General features: G+C 40.4%; 1 protein-coding gene across 3 annotated transcripts in view; it reads left to right on the top strand.

Annotated features, from left to right (window-relative positions):
- Positions 1-20,658, top strand: part of vps13b (vacuolar protein sorting 13 homolog B) — a 297,571-nt gene that overhangs the window by 98,813 nt on the left and 178,100 nt on the right. The gene's annotated exons all lie outside the window — the stretch shown is intronic.

The raw sequence follows: 20,658 nt of genomic DNA, 5'->3' as shown, positions 1-20,658 counted from the left end.
CAACGATCTTTCAGAGCCGCTGCTTCTGGATCCCACTTAGCCTCTAAGCCAGCCAGCCAGTCGCCCTGTCAGTCCAATCTGTGCAGTGCGTCAGTTTTGTTTAAGAGTCTCTTTAATGCCCGTTGATTAAAGTGTCAGAGGTCATACCAGTCCACATTTTGTCTGTGTGTGTGCATGTGCGTGTGTCTGTGTGTGTGTGTGTGTGTTGGGGGGGGGGGGGGGCAGTGTGATAAGTAGCAGATGGGGGAGGTTCAGCAAAGGGACCTTATCAAGTCACATGGTGGATTTTTGATTAAGTAGAATTGCATGAAGTGTTGCATCAGGCCCTAGACATGTTTTTCGATCGTAGTCTTTTAGTACTTTAGTGAATGTACTACACCTATCCCAGCCATAAAAAAGCTCTATCTAGTTATAAAACTGTATACCAAGTGTGCTGTTTGTGATTGGTGGATGTGCTTTTGTTGAATAATAAACTCCTTCATTCTATATTCAGTATATCCAGCTGTGACTGGCAACTTTATATGTGTAGAAATCATTGATGTGGGCTACCGTATTGTCTTTAAGTATGCTAATTTTTGCAATGCTCTTTTCGTAACAGTAACAGTTGATCCACTGCACATGCAATTCAGCTCATTTCTGGCACGGCACAGTTCTGTTATGTCCACTTCTCTTGTCTTGTAACCCTCTAACCTCTGACGGTCAATCATTCCAACCCCCTGCGATGGCTTGCTTACACTGCTGTTCACACCTCTCTTATCAGCCACCAGTGCTTTTCTGCTATCACAAACCTTCACTGGAGCTTCCTCTGCAGCCAAAGGGAAACCAAAACAGCCAGAAAGACTAAGCCAGTGTTCAAGAAAGACACTATTTCAAAATGAGATTCATATTTGGTCTCCATACATTACATGGTGCCCATTAGTTCTTAGGTGGTCTCTCATTTCAGAATTTTAAGGCTTCCATAATCTGTCTTCTTACCTAAATCCAGTGTAATTTAATGTAATCTAATGTAATCTAGGGATTTGGGGTGAAATGACCTTGTTAAAAAGAAGATGCCTTATCCTGACAATCAACAGATCCACTGAGCTGGTGCCTTCACAATAGGTGGTAGGATGAACCTGTGGACACAAAGTAGTCTGACAGAGAGCTACTGGGGTGTCAGAGATGTAGAGGGGCATTTCAGAGGCATGGATGAGTCCCCCTGCACTTATCTTGGTGTGAACACGGGGTCATCCTTGCCAGGGGAGGGAAGGAGCAGTGGGGTGCTGGAGACGGTTGTCGGACAGACAGTGGTTAGATAGTCTCGCTCCATTACCACTGCTTCATTGCATACTACATATTTAAACCTTCTTCTAGGCTCATCTGTAGCAGGTCCATCTGTGTCAAAAGTCCAGCAGTGAGTTTCAGATTTACTTGGTGAATATGGACCAAATACCGTAACTGATCCTGAATCCTTTAAATAGATCCAGAGTGAATTATGACAAACCTGTTGTGTGATTTATTATGAATCATGCTAAACGTTACTCTGAGCTCTGTATACAAATGATAAACAGAGATCACAGAAAGATGACTAATGGGAAACCACTGCAGCAGAACGTCACAGAGTTAAAATTCTACACTTTATGGACAGTGAACATTTGGTCCTGAAACATCAGCTTAATAAACACCACTTGGAACTTGAAAACAGCGCAGCATCACGGCCGTTTGTGGTCTCCAGTTTAATCCATGTGAGTAATTACTAGCAGCTTTTGAGGTGAACACACAAAAATGTCACAGAAAAACCAATTACTGTGTGAGGGTATAGACAAGCTCTAACGCGCTTTTTTTTTTCGTCCAAAGATTTTTACACTTTTGTGTGTTTGCGTGACTGTACTATACTGAACTGTTTATTGGCCATGCTTTGTCAGAATGACACAGCACTGGGTGGGGTGAGTGTGAGTTTAGTTCAAATTGGCTGCATTTTGGTTGCGAGTTCTTCAGAAATACTAGACTTTCATGTTTGTGTGTGTTTTTGCATTGCCACATGTGTTACATTGGTCATCAGGCTCTTCATCCTTGTGACTTGCCCTCTGCAAGCTCCCATAGCCAGTATGAGTATGAGGCAGAGACTGTGGAGTTCAGTATGGGCAGACAGGCGGGCCAGCGTGTGTACATATGTGCTGGAAGATTATTGTACACACATAAAATGGGAATATGATCCAAAATGTGTGATGTAAAAGTAAATGATATTGTTACTATGAAATGTGTAATTAGATTTCATGTGTCCTGTTAGCAAAGTATATGCTCTGACTCAGTCTTGTTATTTGTTGTCTTTTTATGTACAGTGGTAAATGAAGTGCTAAGGGGGCAACTAACCAAACAAATCTACACAACTGAGTTAACCACAGACGAAATGTTGTCGTCGGCAGGTCAAACCAACGATTGTGTGGAAAGCAATAGCCCAGAAGTCTTGTTCTGCAGTGATTTCCTGACAAATATCTTCTTTAGTAAAAATATCTCCAAGTAAGTTTAAAGAATGGGTCACTTAAAAGATACCGGAGCGCCTCCCTCTGGGATCTGTGGTTTTAGTGGGGCAGCTCTCTGGGAGGCCAATAGTTCTCATTTGAGTGTGTTTCACATCTGTGTTTATCTGCATCACTATTCAAAGAGTGGTGGCAGACAGATATATTTAGTAAACTGTCCAGATAAAGGTTTTTTTTTCTAGTTTAGTTTCCTGAACTGAAGTGTTTGTTAAAAAGTGGAAAAGTCATGTGTGTAGTATTTAAACGAGTGTGTAAATGAATCCCAAGCATTTTTAGCTTACGTGTGATTGATATCAGGGACGTCTTTGACCGTTTTTCTCTTTTTTGAGCAGCTTGCTTTTGTTTGTCACTCCGTGGCCTTAATCTTATGTGTTATTTCCTCCTGTCTTAATATTTGTATATATGCCATAGAGGTCCTTTGTACTTTGTCCATTCTTCATATTTTTTTCTCCTTCATCTTTCTTTTCTTTTTTTTTTCTTATTTGATAACTTGACTTTGCTCTTGCCGTTTCTTTTTTCCCTCATTCATCTCTCCGACCCAAACTTTATTCCTTTCCCTTCAGTTATCACCCCCCGTGTTCCCTGTTCTGCTCTCCCTGCTCTCACTGTTGTTCATGAGAAACTCTTTCTGACCTTTTCCACGTCCTTGTTACATCACTGCCCCCTTGTGGTGTTTTGTCTCGCTTGAGAGCTCCCCACTGTCAGTTTGATGGTACGCTACAGTCAGCGAGTTGAATGTCTTGAGGCCGACTGTTCAACCTGATTAAAATAAAGCTGAAGTGGTATTTAATGGGGCCAAGTGTGGATAACATAGGCAAGTCTGTGAAGCGTTAAGGGGTTTAATAAAGACTTACTTATGGGTAATTAAATAATTTCTTTAAAACCCGTAAAATTATTTTAAGGGTAATCAAATAGTCATTGCAATGAAATGTTTTTGATATAAAGAGAAAATGCTGACAAATAAGTAGGCAAGAAGACCAAATTACTGGTAATGTCAAAAAAAAAAAAAGATAATAATTTACATACAAAAAGCTGTGTTATTCAGGCATAACATGAAAATCACTGATGCATTAAGTGCACAAAACCAATCTCATCTCATTCCAATCCAGTGCAAGCTAGCAAACCTTTGGTCCTCATATTATTGTGGATATTACTTTGGCTCACACCTCTAACTTTGCAGTAGTTTAAACAAGAGGTAGTAGACACAATCATGCAGATAACCTTTGCATGATTATGTCTGACATTATGTGTGACTTTCACTGAAACCATACGGCACCTTATAAATGTGCTACGTGGAAACGCACTCAAACATATCTTGTGTTTGCTGTGTATATTTGTGTGTGTGTGGCTGGCTGCATGCTCATGCAAAAATGTGTAAATGCACAAAGCAGAAGGAATGTAGCCATTCAGAATTCTTCTCCTCTATAAATAAATATTTGGTGATGACAATATTGGAGATTTGTTAAACACGAGTAGGGTAATTTTCTAGTCAAATAAACCTCAGCAGTAGTGGTGGTGGAGATGTGGGGTTGGGAGGGGGGGAGACCAGATGTCTGATGGCAAAAAAATAGAGAATGATAGAGTGGTATATGCTTATGAAGTGGAGAGAACAATAATAATTATGAGTGAATATTATTGAGTCTGAAATAATAATGACAATGTTTGTGGCGCTTTTAGTTGGCCTAATACCTTTTCTTACTCTGTCACCCGTTTGTAATATGATTTTAGCAAAAAGTACATTAGCCAATGTTGCAGGTGTTGTCAACAGTTCTCGCTAGGATCTTTGACTTTTGAATAAATATAACAGTTTTTGTTTCTTGTCAACTGAGGCGTTTGTACAACTTTTATTTCATAAAATTATTTTTGCTGTAAGGTTACTTGTTCACTTGTTCTTTCACAATAAATTTTGAAACAGTGTCCACATTAAGTTAATTTAATAGCTTCGAGCATCTCTTTCATAAGTTTGGTCTTGTTTTATTTACAAAGCCATGTTTTTTTTTTAATAATCATAAATATTCCTCAGTGAAATTATCACTACTTGAGATCACTGGCTAGAGTTCAAAGTGATATTACTGTAGTATTTTATGAAATCTGAACCAGACATGACTTGAAAGTCTGGTACAGAAATTGAACTTTTTGAACTCCAAACTGCTTCTCAGGCGAAACGTCATTTAAATGTTAGTTAACTTTTTAATGTAAATTTAAAAAAAAAAAACTTTCTTTTTTGCCCAACTGTAATTTATATTAGTCTTTTATATCATTAGAAACAAGATGTTAAATTCAGCTTTTGTCCTAAGGTTTTTGATTGAACTGAGTAAATGGACTTTTTTCTTAAGGAGTCCTCGCACTCATTGTCACATAATATTTTCAATATGTTGTTGTAGCAAGAAACGTGCAGCACAGCTTAGGAGTTTTCTTGTATAATGACATCCAAGTTCAAAAGTTATTGAGTGTATGAACTGTATAAATTCACTGAATCATAGAGCAAGTTTGAGTTTTTATCAGGCTCTTGCAATTAACCTGCTTCATTCACGTTGTTCAACTCGTTGTAGGTGAGCAATATAACTTTGCTTAAAATTGTCATATGTTTCTATGTCTCTATGAATCTTTTTAAAGCTTTGGAGTTTCTCTAAAATCTCACTAAAGGTTTTTAAGTTCTCTTTTTGCTTTAGACTTTGTGGTTTCCTTTGTGGCTTCCCTGTACGATATGCTAAACCAAGTGGCGACTGGGCCGCACACTGCACCCGGTGTGAAAGCAGTTTTACCCCAACACTTCCCAAAGAATCCTCAAGACTTGAAGGTTAGGCAAGACAAGAAATGAATCTAGAATGACTGAGACTGCCCTATTGGTGTCCAGGCTACATCATCTGGTTCAGCTCAGCACAAAGGTGTGGTGGCTGTAAGTGCAAGTTCTCAGTGGACTTTGTATTTTGTGGTGTAGAGGAGGAGAGCCACCCAGCAGAGAAGTGTTGTTTACTTTGCTTGTCTTTTGAATGAATGGCATGAAGTAAAGGTTGACTGGCAATTTGAGAATTGTTTGTTGTTCGGTACCCTTTTACCACAGTTGCACATTACCTTGCAAGATACATAATGTGTTATGTGCGTGCCCCTGTCACAGCTCCTTTGTGGTTGACAGCAATAGATGTAATCAGATGAACTAAAGTATTTGAAGCAGGTCATATTGGGGTGAGCCAGCAGTTTCACAGATTATGTCCACACTCCCTAACTTTATGATGGGTTGGAATGAGAAGAAACCTAAGAGGGCTGGACAGAGGTGAGGGCAGGCTTTGCATCTGAAAACCCTAAACATGAAAAGTTTATCTGGAGATGTGATCAAAGTTAGCTGCGTGTGTGATCTTTTCACATTTAAAAATGTACATCTGTACCAGCATTTATCTTTATTTATCAGCATTTATATAAGCTTTTGCGTTTTAATCTGTGGGCATCCATGGAACTTTAAGGCATACACAGTATATAAGTCTGTCTACCAAGAACACGCCATTGCCAGACCTCACATTATAACTGGGTGTATGCAGCTGTGTAATATAATGTAATGAAGCATTTTTGAAAATGTTTAGCTCATTATACCCAAAGGCACATAAGTAATCAGTTCTGTAATGCCGACTCTTAGCCTCATAATGCCCGTTGGTTATGACTCAGCAGCGAATGAGTAAACATTTAAATGTGTTTAAGAAAAGGTTTTTTATTCACAGTGAATGAGCACCACTCGTGCCCTGTCCAGATGTTCTGTACCCCAGCAGAAGACCAACAATGCGCTGGCCCTCACATACACTGGTATGGTCCGTAGTGTGAGGCAGAGAGATCTGTCACATGGCACGATAGCCTGCGTGCCTGAGGAGATGCCAGGGTTTATTTAAATAGCAATTCTAGTTAACGTTTTTGAAAGTGAGAGTAGCGATTTATTGTTTAGCTGTGAGTCTGTCAGTGAGATTCTTATTTCATGACTTGTCTGATAAGTCCAAGAAAAATAAACCTGCACCTGAGCTGGGTTTATAGGGCTGCCTGACGTCAGGTCCATTATCCACAGCATTGACTGCATATTTTTTATTCCACTACATTCTGGAGTGTGCGTGTCCATGTGTGGTGATACCTAATGTCTGGTGTAGTGTAAGTGATATTTTACCCCTCCAACAAGATACATAAAGTAGATGTGTTCAGTAACTGCCAAGCATGTTCCTGATAAAGGATACAGCATTTAAAACTACATGTAATACTACTGACTACATGTAGTTACTCGAGTAATCTGGAATGATATTTCGAAAAATGAGTTTAAAGCTGAGAAAGAAGCTCCACAAAATGAAACCATAAATCAAATCCACTATTTTAGGACGTACTAGGTAAATATGGCTTTTATATTAACTCTAAAGCCCTGTCTGAAAAAAATGTTATGCATTTTGCAATGCTTGTGTAAATTATGATTATAGTTTGTGTTCCTCATTGTTCCTGACTCGGAGCTTGAGCCAGGTATGTGACATCATGAGGGTAAGGTTCATGTCTCGCATGCTTTGCTTCAGCAAAGCTCCTATTTTGCAACAGTATCTTCTGTTTGATCTAACATTGTTTCAGCGTCCTGACCTCACAGCAACCAAAACACAAGTTGAACAGAATCTTTTAAAGTTAGGTAATGCACTGAGGACCCTTGTTGACCATCCCTTGGGCTTTGAAAGAGAGATCAGTTCATTTGAGCCTGTTGTCTGGTCTTTATTACTCCGCTCCTCTGGAGCTCAAAGAGTTGACTAGCTGCACCCAGCTCAGGGGTGGGATTCCCAAAAGCACATCATCACCAGATTCATATTAGCCCGTCTTCTTACAGTGAAAGTAAGACAGTCTTAACACTCAGATAATGTTTCCCCTCGCTTCTGGGGAGGGTTAGGTAGATAAGTTGCCAGCGAATGAGAACAGGATTGCAAAGACTGTTTAATGTAACATAATGCTCTTAATTTATAACACAGTTACTTGTTTTAAAGAAAACAAAATGAATCAAAGTCATTCCAAAATGACATACTGCAAAAAAAAAAAGAAAGAAAAGTTATTCTGGCATTGAGACCACCTGCAAATACATGAAGTGGAAAGAGGGTTAGAGTACTTCCTGGAAATCAGCATGGTCTTTCATAATTATTATTTCACAATAACTCCTAAGCTACCTGAGGTTATAGAGCCTGCCTGCAGGTGAATGTATGATTACTGGCAGTCAAACATCACTGCAATTATTTTTTTCTGCTTTATATCACAATTAGCAAAAGTGAAGGCTGCATTTGGCATTGTTTTAGCACTATTGCAATATAAGCAAATTTTTGTGTTATTATATGTTCTTTACCTTACAATCTAAAGCACCTTGACTTGATTGTTGTTGTAATTTGGCACTATATAATTGAAGGTGAATCTAATTTAATTTAATTGAAAAGTAGCTGACCTGTGTCAGTTTTTTGAACCATCTCTTCTCTTGTGTGACATCAGCATCCACAACATTTCCATGATGCTGACGAGTAAAATCCTAGTACCCTCTTTCACACATTTTCCATACTAAAGTCTTTATGCAGCAAAAAACAAAAAGAAGCAAAGAAGTGGAAACATGAAACTAATGACTTGCTCCCACTGCTAGACCCTTTTAAAACTTTAGGTACTATACCCACAGATTATATTGTAATAGTAAATCTGACATTTATCTCAGAGTCATCATCATATTCATCAATTCATCTGCATCTTGACTTGTTTTTGGAAGAATTTTCTTTACACCAAAAACTGAATTTGAATCATTTGCAACCTAAGCTGATTTTAATTTTATCAAAATATGAAATCTCGAAATTGACATTAACTGCTGACTTCTCTCAGCGGTCAGCTGGAAACTCAATGTATGTTGTGTATTCCCCATGGCAAAAAGATTGGATGCTGTAATTTGTCTGTGGCCGTTGTACATCATCTAAGCCTCACCAAAACAATACTTCAAGTCATTAAAAGTATAGCATGAACTTGCCATTAATGCATAGATAGTATAAATAGGATGAGATTGTTGTGAGGCTCCTGCTATCTGTCTGTGTTTTCCTGTTTATAGTAAAAGTCTTTAAAGAAGTGCAGAACAAAGAGAAGTAGTCAGAAGAGTAAAGGAAGACATGAGTAATATCAGTTTGTGGTCAGCTTGTATTTAGCAAATCTCCCCTCACTTCCCATCCTATGTGAGTGATGCTTGGAGTTGAGGGAGGACTTGTAGACTCAGGGGATAACGGTTGATAATCATGTTCAACCAGTGGAACTCCTTTGATGTGGATTGTGTTTTTATCCTCTGAGGCTCTCTGCCTGGACTCATCCCCTCCAGCAGCTGTGCACTGGGCAGCCAGCTGTCCAGGGTGAGACAAAAAGGGCGAGTGAGTGAGTGTCCTAAGGTGCACGCACACTCTGCTGGCCGTGTGTGTGTGTAAACAATACTTGCTTATGACAATAAATGAATATGAATGAATGTTACATACTGTTGAGATACCAAAAATGTACACTTGCATGCCCACCATCCAACACTAATGTCCTATTTCACGTTCACATACAGAGTATGCACACAGACAAGGTTTAGCAGTACAAGGTGCAGGTGCCTTCTAGCACCATCGACCACTGTTATTGTAATGGGCAGCTCCCCACACAGCTTAGATAGAATGTGTAGACATAACAGTAAAGATGAAAGCAGGATGAAAGAGAGATGGTATGACCTTGCACAGCATGACAGTAGATTAAAAGGAAGGTATGCCTTTGACAAACTTTATGGTTCGCCTTTTAGCCATACAATTCGTTAACCTCGACAGGTAACGGCACCCTGGACAGAGTACAGTCTGGGATGGATGGTCCTGTATCACAATACCAGGTCGATCATTTACAATTTATTGTTCTACAAGATGTTTTTGACCCTTTCTCTTTGTGAAATGAGAGCAAATTTAAACTTCTTCTTTAGCGTACTCTCAATCTTTTTTTTTTTCTCGTAAACCTTCTCTTTTTCTCTCTCACTGCCCCCTCTCATTTCGTTCTACTGCCTCAGGCAGTTGTGTTCATTAACCTTGGATGTAATTATTTTTGTTTTAGTCTCATATTGCTGACATTTCAACTCAGGGGCTCCTCAATCAGGATTAACCCAAACCGCAAGAAATCACACTTCACAGCCTTTTCTTACAGCAGTGCTTGTTGCCTCCAATTTCAGTCAAATTAAAGGTTTATTTTATCTAGCCGTTTTTTTGTAATTTTTTTTCCACTCAGCCCCTGTACCGTGAGAAAACAAACCAGACTGCTTGCCTTTGATTTGCTGGTTGCTAGCGACTTTCTAACTATCCCCAACTCTCTTTTTCCCTTTGTAAGGACAAAGCAGTCCTCTGTACAAGTGCCGGTACTAAAGATTGAGATCACGCAGGTGGCAGTAGTATAACAAGCTGCTATGGAAGAAACTTCCCTCATATATTTACTTACAGTGCAGCGTTAAACTTGTAGTCTGATGCTGGTGATTAAGGTTACTGCTTTCTGAATTTTACACAGTAAACACATTATTTTTTCCCCTGTGTGTTTGAATTTGTGGTTTTCATATGATTAAATAATGCATCTGGTCCTGCACAGCTGGTATGTGAATATGCGCTGTAAGTTATGCATGTGTTTCAGTGCACTATAATGTGTGTGTGATATAAAGCAAAAATATTGTATACATACTTGGCCCCCTCAGAGCAGTGCTTTCCTCACTTTGCCTTGGGGGCCTTTAGGTCCACAGGAACCCTCAACTCATCTTCCTGCCCCTGGGGCTCTTAGTCTCAACACAGTAGTAATAAACTATCATCACTCTGAGTCAAGTGTGCGTGTGTCAGCCAGACTGTTACTACAAATGTGTGTGTGCAGCAGTAGTCATAGACCAAGCAGTAGTTGTATAATCTCATCACTTTGAGTGGTCCTCTGGGGGTCCCAGGCTCCTCTCGCTGTGTGTGGTTTGACCTCTCATGGCCTTCCAGCCCCCCACATGCCCATTAGATAAACAGGCAGTAAACACAGCCAGCCCCGGCACTGCTCTCTTCCCTTCACAGCATATACAAGACCTGCAGATGAAAGGACTTGTTCCCGACACTAATAGCCACTAGACATTAGCTCCCATCAACCTCCTCTGGCTCATAATCAAAAGTTGAGCCACCATATTCATAGGGTTTCTAATAATAGTAGACATCTTGAACTCTGAACTTGAAATGTAAAATTGTTACTCCCTCAGGTATGACCCCCTCCCCCTGGATGTCTACTAAACTAACAGCACAGAAGTTTAAAAAAAGCTAAGTGAGTCCTGGTCAGTTTGCATAAATTATACAAGTGAAGGCTGTGTGAATAGGAACAATTTATATATAAATGATACGTTTTATTATAAATGCAGGCCCTGGGTACACTGGCATGTTGAAGTTGGGGGTAAAGTTGTTTTCGTTAGCTTATCAGGCTTGCAACTGTATCTGGAAAAGAGCAGGTTGATGTAAGGCCACAAGATTTATGAAGGTGTGAATTGCGCAATAACATGGTATCACAAGAAAATATATCACAACCTATTTTCTTGGCAATCTTGGTGTGAGCAGTAAATGTGTGGTGTGGATTCTATCCAAATAATCCAAATCTTGGTCTATATTAAGTTTGCTTTAGCTAATGCTATCATAGCATGTAATACTGAACAGCTATGGCTTAGAGGTAGTTTTCTTGTTGTATTATCACAGTTATTTTAACATTAATGTTATAATAAATGATCTGAGTATTTCAGAAACGTCTGAAACTGGAATTTTCTCATGCAGTTGTCTCTAGGGAGGGGTCTAAAAAAGAGAAACTATGCAGTGAACATCAGTTCTTTGGATGAAAATGGTTTGTGCTGATAAAAACTGAAATGGCCTTATGTTCTACTGCATGAGGTATGCAGAAGAGCATCGCTGAATGCACAACATATCAAACCTAGAGCAGCAGAAGATAACATTATAAACTATATTTTCCACATGCTCAACAAATTGAAAAATTTGAAGATTTGATAAAACAATATTGCCTGTATGAGGAGTCTGGATTTCTCCTGCAACATCCAGATGGTAGGATCAGAGTTTGGCATAACCAGCGTGAAAGCATGGAGTCATCCTGCCTTTTATCAACAGTTCAGGCTGCTGCTGCTGCTGGTGTGATGGGTTGAGGGATATTTTCTTTGGACACTTTGGGCCCTTTATTAGTACCAAGTGAGCATTGTTTAAGCGCCCCATTCCCACCTGAGTACTCTTGCTCACCATGTCCATGCCTTCCTGACCACAGTGTCCTCATCTTTTCATGGTTGCTTCCTGCAAGATAACAAATCATTTCACAATACTTAAATGATCCAAAAATCATCAGGTCGCAAGCCAGCACAGAATCTTTGGGTAGAACGGGGAGATTTGAATCACGGATGTGCAGGTGCCAAATCTGCAGCAACTGTGTGACGCTATCATATTAATATGGACCAAAATCTCTGAGGAATATTTCCAGCACCTTGTTGAATCTATGCACACAGTGAAATAAGACAAAAGGAGGATAACTCATGGCCAGAGAGAGTATTTTATCCCTTCTGTTTTTATCAGCTGAAAAACAAATAGAACAAGGGAAATGAGTTGTCACCATAGCATGGTTATGTGTTCATAGACATAAACCAGGATCTTAGTCAAATTGAGTATGTGTCCTTTCAACTCAGAAGGTGTCTGTGTCCTTTGCAGCATTGAGGCTGAAGGATAAAAGCAGCCTATTTTGCAATTGCTGCTGCTACTTTTTTACCTTTAAAGACTTGTCTCAGTTATCTCATCTGAGTTCCCTCCCTTTGTCATTTCACTCCCACCATCTCCTTTCTTTGTCCCCTTTTCTCACCCTCATCTTCTTCATTGCTACCCCCCCCCCCCCTAATCTTTCTGCCCTCCCTATTTTCCCACTGGTCTGCAAGAAGCTGATTCATCGCTGCTTTTGTGCCATGGTTTGTTAATGTAGGGCAGCTGATTGTAGTTTGGAAGTCCTGTGTCGCAGGTGGCTTAAGCATCCTTTATTTATGCATGTGTGCAAAAGTACATGCCTGTCTGCATGTGTGATGTCTGACTGTATTTAATAGGGCTCTGGTGGGTATAAACACTTCTTCTTTTTCATCAGTGTGTGTGTGTGCAGACAGGAGTGACATCCTCCAACAACAAAACACACACTTGGCCTTTACTTTCCTGTTGGTGCTGAGTGTTCAAATCATGGCTTCATTCAGCAGTGGCTAATAACAGGCCAAAGGTGATTTCTCTGATGCTCCAGGAAACACGCACTCAAAACTACATGTCTTTACTGTCATCTAGATGTCTTTTCATGCAAGGGTGAAGGTTTGGGGTTTACCTTATATGCCAGTGAGAGAATATTAGTCAGTATGTCTGTCATAATCAACCAAAAAGATTCCCAGTATACCACATTAGCCACAAGCTTACTGTTCGAAAACATCATCATGTGTCTAAAACAGCCGTATAGAATTTTTCTTCACTTTAATGTCGTGTCTTGGAATATTTTTCAACATCTGCTCGCTTCTAATTGTTCAGTTGCAATCATCGTATCTCTGCTTGAGCTCATCCCTCATAGCGTTGACACTGCAGTGACCCCCTCCTGGATAAGGAAATGCAGCCAATCAGAACTAGCATTTCAATATACTGTACACCCATTCATCCCCCTATCCATTCAACCCTGTATAGCAGCAAAAATAGCTCATCCTGAAACCATTAGACCAAATTGCTAAATGGTTCAAATGTGCAACCACTTAAGACTATGTCTTTAAGAGTAGTAATCTTCAATCTACTGTGGCAAGCAAGAAGAGGATGGGGTGGATAGTCAGATGGGGAACTAAGAGGAGCAGAAGATGAAACTAATGAAAGAGAGTGAAGAAGGGGTTAAGAGATATTAACTGTTCTGTATAAACAACTCTCCAATCCCCGTGTTTCTCTTTATATTCCTCTATCCAGCTTTTGTATTCATCATTCAGCTGTAGGTGTGGAGTGAAAGTATAAGATTGGACTAATGGGAAGCACTGGGGTTAAGAACAGAGCAAAACACACTTGAGTATACATCTTTTATGTCACTGATTCCAAGTAGATAAAAGTGAATGATGATAAGTTAAAAGCACATATTTTCATATAAAGACTGTATTCAGAATAAGTGATAAATTATCAATTTCATAATTTTAACACAAAGTGTTACACTGATTGCTTGGCAGCTGTGAAGAAGAACTGAGACTAACTTTAACTGCTTGTTGTAAAGCCCCGATCCACTGGCAAACATGCTGATTTGTTCTCTGTAAAAACACATGTTTAGTAAATTAATAGTCATATAATTGACTTGAGTGAACTTATTTGTCTCCACTAAAGAAAATCCCAGTTTTCTCTCTGTGTGCTAAAGGATTTTACGTTGTATTTTGTACAATTTACCAGGAAGAAATCCTCCAACCCCCCAACAATTTCTGGCAGCAGCTGTACAGATTTCTTTGGAATACAGTAGCAACATGAGCAGTAACCAACTGAGCATCCATGGAAAACACTTTTTAATGCTTGCTGCGTTCTCTTATTATTCTCTAAGGAGTGTAATGTAAAAATGTCTCATCAGTGACTCTTATCACCTCAAGTGCTGCCAAAATGAAAGAGTATTTCAAAGGCACTAAATTTCATTCATGGAGTAAATAGACAAATTGCTTGACAGAAATATTCAGACTAGCTGAGTGGATGACAGCCATACCAACATACAGAAGATCGTCTACATATTACTGTGCTAATCTCAGTTTCTGAAAAGCAGCATTCCCAGCTTCCCAAGCGACGCAGATCTTAGGCAGAAGACTTTGATCTGTCACTGAGATCATTACTTAGTCTACTGAACTGACAAGAGGCCAAGCTGAGAGACTGGGGGAAACTAAGCTGCAGAGAGTTGGAAAGGCTTGAAAGTAGTAAAGGCAACATTTTGTCCCTAATTTTCATGCTCTTAAGAAGGCTGAGAGCTGTGAAGTGAGCTGAAGGGGAATAACTGGAGAAGATGGGGCTGAGTGTTTGTCATCTGGATGTTTGTTCCAAATCCAAAACATAGTTGGATTATAAAGCGGGTCAGTTTCTGTACAGAGAGACAAAAAGGCCATCCCACTGCCAGATAACTGATACATACACGCACACACCCACACCCATAGGATAGATGGTGGACTGAAGGTGACCTGCACATTCCTTGGGAAATGACTTTCTTGTTGTTGCTGTTTGTTGTACATATACAAGCTATTTAGTTCTTCTGCTCTGTGTTACATATTGCTTTCAGCTTCACGCTTACTTTGATTTGTGAGCATCATTAGGAGTTGCTGTGTTTTTGACATGGAGGCTGTTTCCAATTTTTTTCCCCCCGGGTTGTTACTATTTGTATGAAGACTGGCCTACATCATTACTTGGCAATATGCTTCCTTTTTATGGACATTATTAGCCTCGAGAGTATAACATAATTGCAATTTCACGTAAACTTAACATTTTGCCATTTGCAAATAGCCTTTTCAATTTGTTAGTGTAATTCATATAAAATAGTTGGAAGCAACCCCACCTAATGGCAGACATTAACATGCTTTACTCCCCCATTCCTCATGACAAACTGAAAGAACTCGGCTTGAACTGCAGAGAAAGCCCATGAGCCAACTAAATGATAGCAGTGATAAGGACTTTTCAAGGTAAGTATGCAAAACTCAGGCTTTCTGTGGGAAAGCAGCAGCAGAAGCAGAAGTCTGTTTATTTTAATGAGCTCAGAAGTGTCTCTCCTGTTCCCCTTACATTATACTGGGGCTCATTTAGAGTTCACACAGTGCACTGTATGTCCATGATGGATATGGTAATGATACATTAATGCAATCAGGACCAAGTCTGTTTTGTCTCTCATTAAGAAAGCTAGCTATCTTGCTGACAAGGGCCAGGTCACATTTGGTCGTGACTATAAGTATTTTCTATTGGTGAGAGAGACCAGGAAAAGAGACAACAGCTGGAATACTCCAAATCAGGGCTGGTTAGGTTTCACTAGTGATATAGGCACCAATTGTGCTGTGTCTGGTTGTCTTTTCAACACATTGAAGTGGATTTATGAAGGCTAGGAGTCGAGTAGAAGTGGGAAATGTATGACTATAGAGCTTCTTATCAACATCTGGAGCTTTACAGAGCTGCTGTTTTTCTCTTGCTTCAACCCCCTCATCTGACCTCTACACCATATCATGCTGATCTACAACATGCCCTATAGATGTGCAAATGTCAGCTGTTTACTGTGTGGTCTGTTTTATATTTAAGGCACCCAACAGAAGATCTTTCTAAATTGTAGATAAAAAAACGAGTGGTGGCCTTGATCACAGTTTACATGCACTTGCGTTCACTTGTTGAAATGCACCTTTATTTGCTTCAGATCCTCCTGACTCTGAAGAACAATTAGAAATTACTCTTTTGTGTCTAGATGCAAATAAAATGTATGCATGTTAACACTGAAGCATACACATGCATGCACAGGGACAGTGTGCTACTGTTGACTGAGGCACCACCCAGAAGTGTCCTGACAACAGAGCTACAGCATGCTCCGTTTTCTGGAACAAACCAGCTGGCCTGAGAAATGTTGGGTTTATAACTAAAAACAATGACTCACCAAAACACAGTGGATGGGATAGAAGGAGCCTCTGGTGGGAACGGGGATTGACCTCTCTCTCTGAATGAGCCCTGTACTCACTACATGACTGCATGATTATTCACGTACTTGTTGAGAGACACAGTGTCCTAATGTAGAGACACACATATGCATTTTATAAATGTCTGCATATTAGAGTTTTCAATTCTATAGCGAATCAGTAGTTTTGTACATAAACTTTTTACTTCTTATCCTGACTTATATGTATATCTTACATCCAGTTTACAGAACTTTGCTTGTATGGAGACGCACTTCAGTGATTCCATAAATCATACTGAATAACGAGTAGGCACACTGACCGACTCTCACTGAGACACTCACTTATCATAAAGATTAGGAAACTAGCTTCTTTACATTTTACTCTTTTATCACCTACACGTTTTCATTATTCTGCTGATGTTCTGCATCTCAGTATCTATTCAGTCTCCCTTTTTCTGTCTTTTGATTCCTTTGAATGTGCGTCTTTCTTTTAGTTCATTTTTAAGACTTATTTCTGCCTCTGTTCACCTTTTTCTTTCTGACTTCTCCTGATTTTCTTGCTGGCTTAGTCACTTTACAAGTTTCTTCCTCCCTATTACCGTTACTGTACCCACAGCTATAGTCAACCTTTACGAGGTGGGTCTAGCCTGTCAGCTACAAGCTACTGCAATTGGGCCACTTAGGGTTGTAGCCTTATATATTCTATTAAAAGCACGCACGCACACGCACATACTGTATATACCACCTTCCAGTCCCGGGCTGAATTGGCGCAGAGTGAGAGCAGGCTTTCCGTAGAGCAGGGTCTGTTTCCAGTCAAACTTGCCTGTGTCCTTCCTGAGCCCCTGGGCTCCTGTGGCGGCATTGCCCTGGGCTGCTGGGTCGGAGCTCAGCAGGGGAACTGCAGAAAAGTCCGTGTGTGTGAGAGAGCTAAATAGTGTGTGGTTACAGGGGATGTTCACTGTTGGACAGCTCGTTTGAAATGGATCCAAACAGAAACACTTGTGTTCATAAGCAGGCACACACAATCACATGTTGCAAACAGTGTTCCTTGCACCCACCCACACACAGCTGAGTCCCTTTTCATTGGTGTCAGCAGCTCCAACTCTCTTTTTCTCTCTCTCTGACACACACACCAGTAGAACACCTGTCGGACTGCACGGCTCACTCCAGGACACCTTCGAGTCATGAGCTCATCGGAAAAGCAATTAAAGGCAGTGTAGGCCCCGCACGCTGGCGTAATGTTTTGTTTTGCTACTTGGCTTCGAAATTAACCAAACCTGTCAGAAGTCATCTGGCTGATGCGGGCTGGGCTATATTTATTTATTTTCTGTTGGAGAAGCTGGACGCAGGGTCCCTGCACTGCCTCCCGTCCAACAATGAAGTGATTCTGAGGGGGCGATTAGCTGGCTGAGACATGAATCCTCCCCCCACTGTCTACCTGGGGGGGTGATTGGAGAGCACCTCCCACCTTGCCTGTCTGTTACTCTGATGTTGGGGGTCATTGCCCTGTAGTTGAGAGGCTGTGCCCTCTGCAACCCCCAATCAGGGCTTTGGTCTCCATTGTGGGACTTGGTTTTGAACTTGCACTGACCTAACCACTCCCTGTTGATTAAATTTCATGGTTGCAGTGACTGAACAAAAGCAGATTTTATATTCAGAGAAGTCAATGTATAAACTATGTGGACTGATTAAAAAAAAAACTATGAAGATGTAAAAATGCGTGGCTGAAGGTTTAGTGGGATTTTAGATCCATAAATACAGACTGACAAGAACATAGATGGGGCTTAAACATTAAAGGCCTTCTCTCAGTCAGGGCTACTTAAATGTAGCTTCAGGCTGTGTGAGGCCTGATGCTAGGCAGCAGTAAGACAACACCAACAACCTTATGCTGACTTTTAACTCAACTGGTCTTAAGCCACTGAAGAAAAAAAACACTTTTGACATTAATAGGCCCACTGTGGTTTAGTCAAGGTAAGTGTGTCTTCACAGACGTCTGCGTGTACATTTTGCGGTTGTATGTATTTTCAGAATCTAGGCCACTGAGGAGTTTTGAGGTGTTTTCTTGAAGATTCATTTGGGAAGTAAGAAAAACACCTTTGTAATCATTGTCATCACTTTTTGTAATTACCCTTATGCCACCCTGTTAGAGTGGAGAAAAACAACAGTTAGCCTGCTGCCGAGGTCACCCTCTAAGCACCCCGGGCCGTTTCATGGTCCTGCATGCTTCAAAGAAGGTGCCACTCTCTGGTAGTTATGTCAACACAATGATGAAACAAGAACACCGTGTGTATTGTAAAGCCTTGGTCTTCAAAGCCTCAGCAGCAAGGTCAACACATATTTTACTTCTGTGTCACCATCAAACTGGCAGGTGGGGGGAAGTATTGTTTGCTCTGTTAGTCTTAAAAAGAGAGGTTTTTGAGTGGTGCTGTGATGTATGGACATGGTCATGGCTGTCCTGAACAGATGCCAAGCAGACATCACGCACAGCCACAGTAAGATTACAGCTGCTGACGTAACACTGAAAACGCTGTGGAATTCACAGCAGGTATTTAAGCAGCCAAACTGGAAAACTGGAGCTGACAACTGAGTTCATCTGATAAGTAATGAAAACTTATTTGTGTTTATTTCTGCTTTTTCTACTGAATCTGGCATTGGGTGAAATCCTGGTTCCTCTGGCTCACAGGCATTTTTATGAAAATTCAGTTGTGTCAAGTGATCGCTTTAAAATGAATCTATGGGTGCAGTTCTTTTTAAAATTTATCCTTTTAATGTTACAAACATAATTAATTTGCTGTGTTAGATGACGTATGCAGTCATGAATGATTTCAGCTAAATGTGCTAGTCCATCTTATAGACCATGATTTAGGGCCTTAAGTACATCTTCACTATTCATCTCGCTCCCAGCCTTCTGGGTCCTATACAGCTCATGCTGTTCTGAGCTGCAGCAAAACCACTTGAAGTTGGGCCCCAGAACTACAGCCACAGCCAGAGCCTATTAAGAAGCCACAGTGTGGTATAGAAGTTCAAGCCACAGGACTGAGGTTATGATTCCTCATCAGGAGGGGGAGAGAGGTGGGTGAGGAAACAGTGAAAACACTGGGATGGAGTTGATGGAAGATGGATGCATAGATGAAGCAATAGAGGAAGAACTCTGAGTCAGTTTGACTTTATCCAAGGAGAATGTTTCCCCTTTGCCCAGAAAGGATTGTATACTAGTAATAAATCATGGTTGAGGAATAAAATTGCACCCAGTGAATAATAATTATACGCACAAAGCCTAGTATTGACTTGTGCATACACTATAAAATACTATATTGTGGATGTACGTTTTAAAGCTTTCACACCTTGCATACACACACGGCCACATATTTGACAGTATGAACACAAAGACATTTCACATTGCTCTCATGCACTTTTACTTTGCACTGCAAACACACGCACACATACACAAGTTCACAGGCTATAAATCACTAAATGTTGTAAAAGTGCAGCAAATTAGAACAGTTTTATTTGTATTGTTCACAGGAATAATGGAAGAGGGAGTTGTTTCTGCCAAGCTGCAAAGTTAGTGTAACAAAAATGTGTCCGTGTGTGTGTGTGTGTGTGTGTGTGTGTGTGTGTGTGTGTGAGCACACAAATGCTGGGGAATGGGTGGTTCTAATTCAGCTTTGTTCATGCTTTGGAGACACTAAAATGTTAGGCAAAGCAGCAGGTAATCAAGCTTTGTTGGAGGTGAAATATAAACATACACACACACACACACACACACACTCACAAACACGCAACCTTGCCTCAGGGCCTGAAACAGAAGACTCGGGTCTTGTCCAAAGCTCTCTTAAACTGCTGAAAGTCCTTCTAGAGCTGAAACATCCTCCCATCGTCATGCTGGGACGTTTCACAGGATTAGCATAAGGTCTCTGGCGTGCCGCCAGAGACCTTATGCTAATCCTGCCGGCATGGGAATCATTATTGATAGGATCCTAATGCATTACCTCAGGGTCCGCTTATTGTTGGTAAAGATTATTATTTAAGAGTAAACCAAAACCCAGAGAAAGTCTTGAGTTTCATAGAAATTTATCAAAAGAAAATGTTATTCTTGGCTTAGCTTGATACCACTTTGAACAGCGCAATTGAAACAAACTGTCCTCCTCGCTGCACTCCAGCAAGCGGGCTCGATACCCACCAGCAGTTCATTTGGACTGTATTATGTACATCAGTGGAGGAACCTGACACTCAATGTGAGAAGATTCACTTCAAGCCACTTTACCTTGCTGATTATATTTTCTTACACTGATTGCACATCAGTATTCCTTTTACTTTGCAGAAGTTTGCAGTATCAGAACTTTGTCCATGTTCGCATAGTCTCCACATTAGTCTGGATTCTGTTGACTAGGTCATATTGATTGCTGAAGTCAAACATCTTCAAAAAATGGCTTGAGTGCTGTCAAACAACTGGTCT

The sequence above is a fragment of the Mchenga conophoros genome, linkage group LG11, assembly GCF_057382185.1.
Source record: "Mchenga conophoros isolate Kocher_MC1m ecotype Shallow Benthic linkage group LG11, M_conophoros_male_GT1.1, whole genome shotgun sequence".
Taxonomy (NCBI): domain Eukaryota; kingdom Metazoa; phylum Chordata; class Actinopteri; order Cichliformes; family Cichlidae; genus Mchenga; species Mchenga conophoros.
The sequence above is the reverse complement of the archived record's forward strand: the minus strand, read 5'-3'. Positions and strand labels throughout refer to the sequence as shown.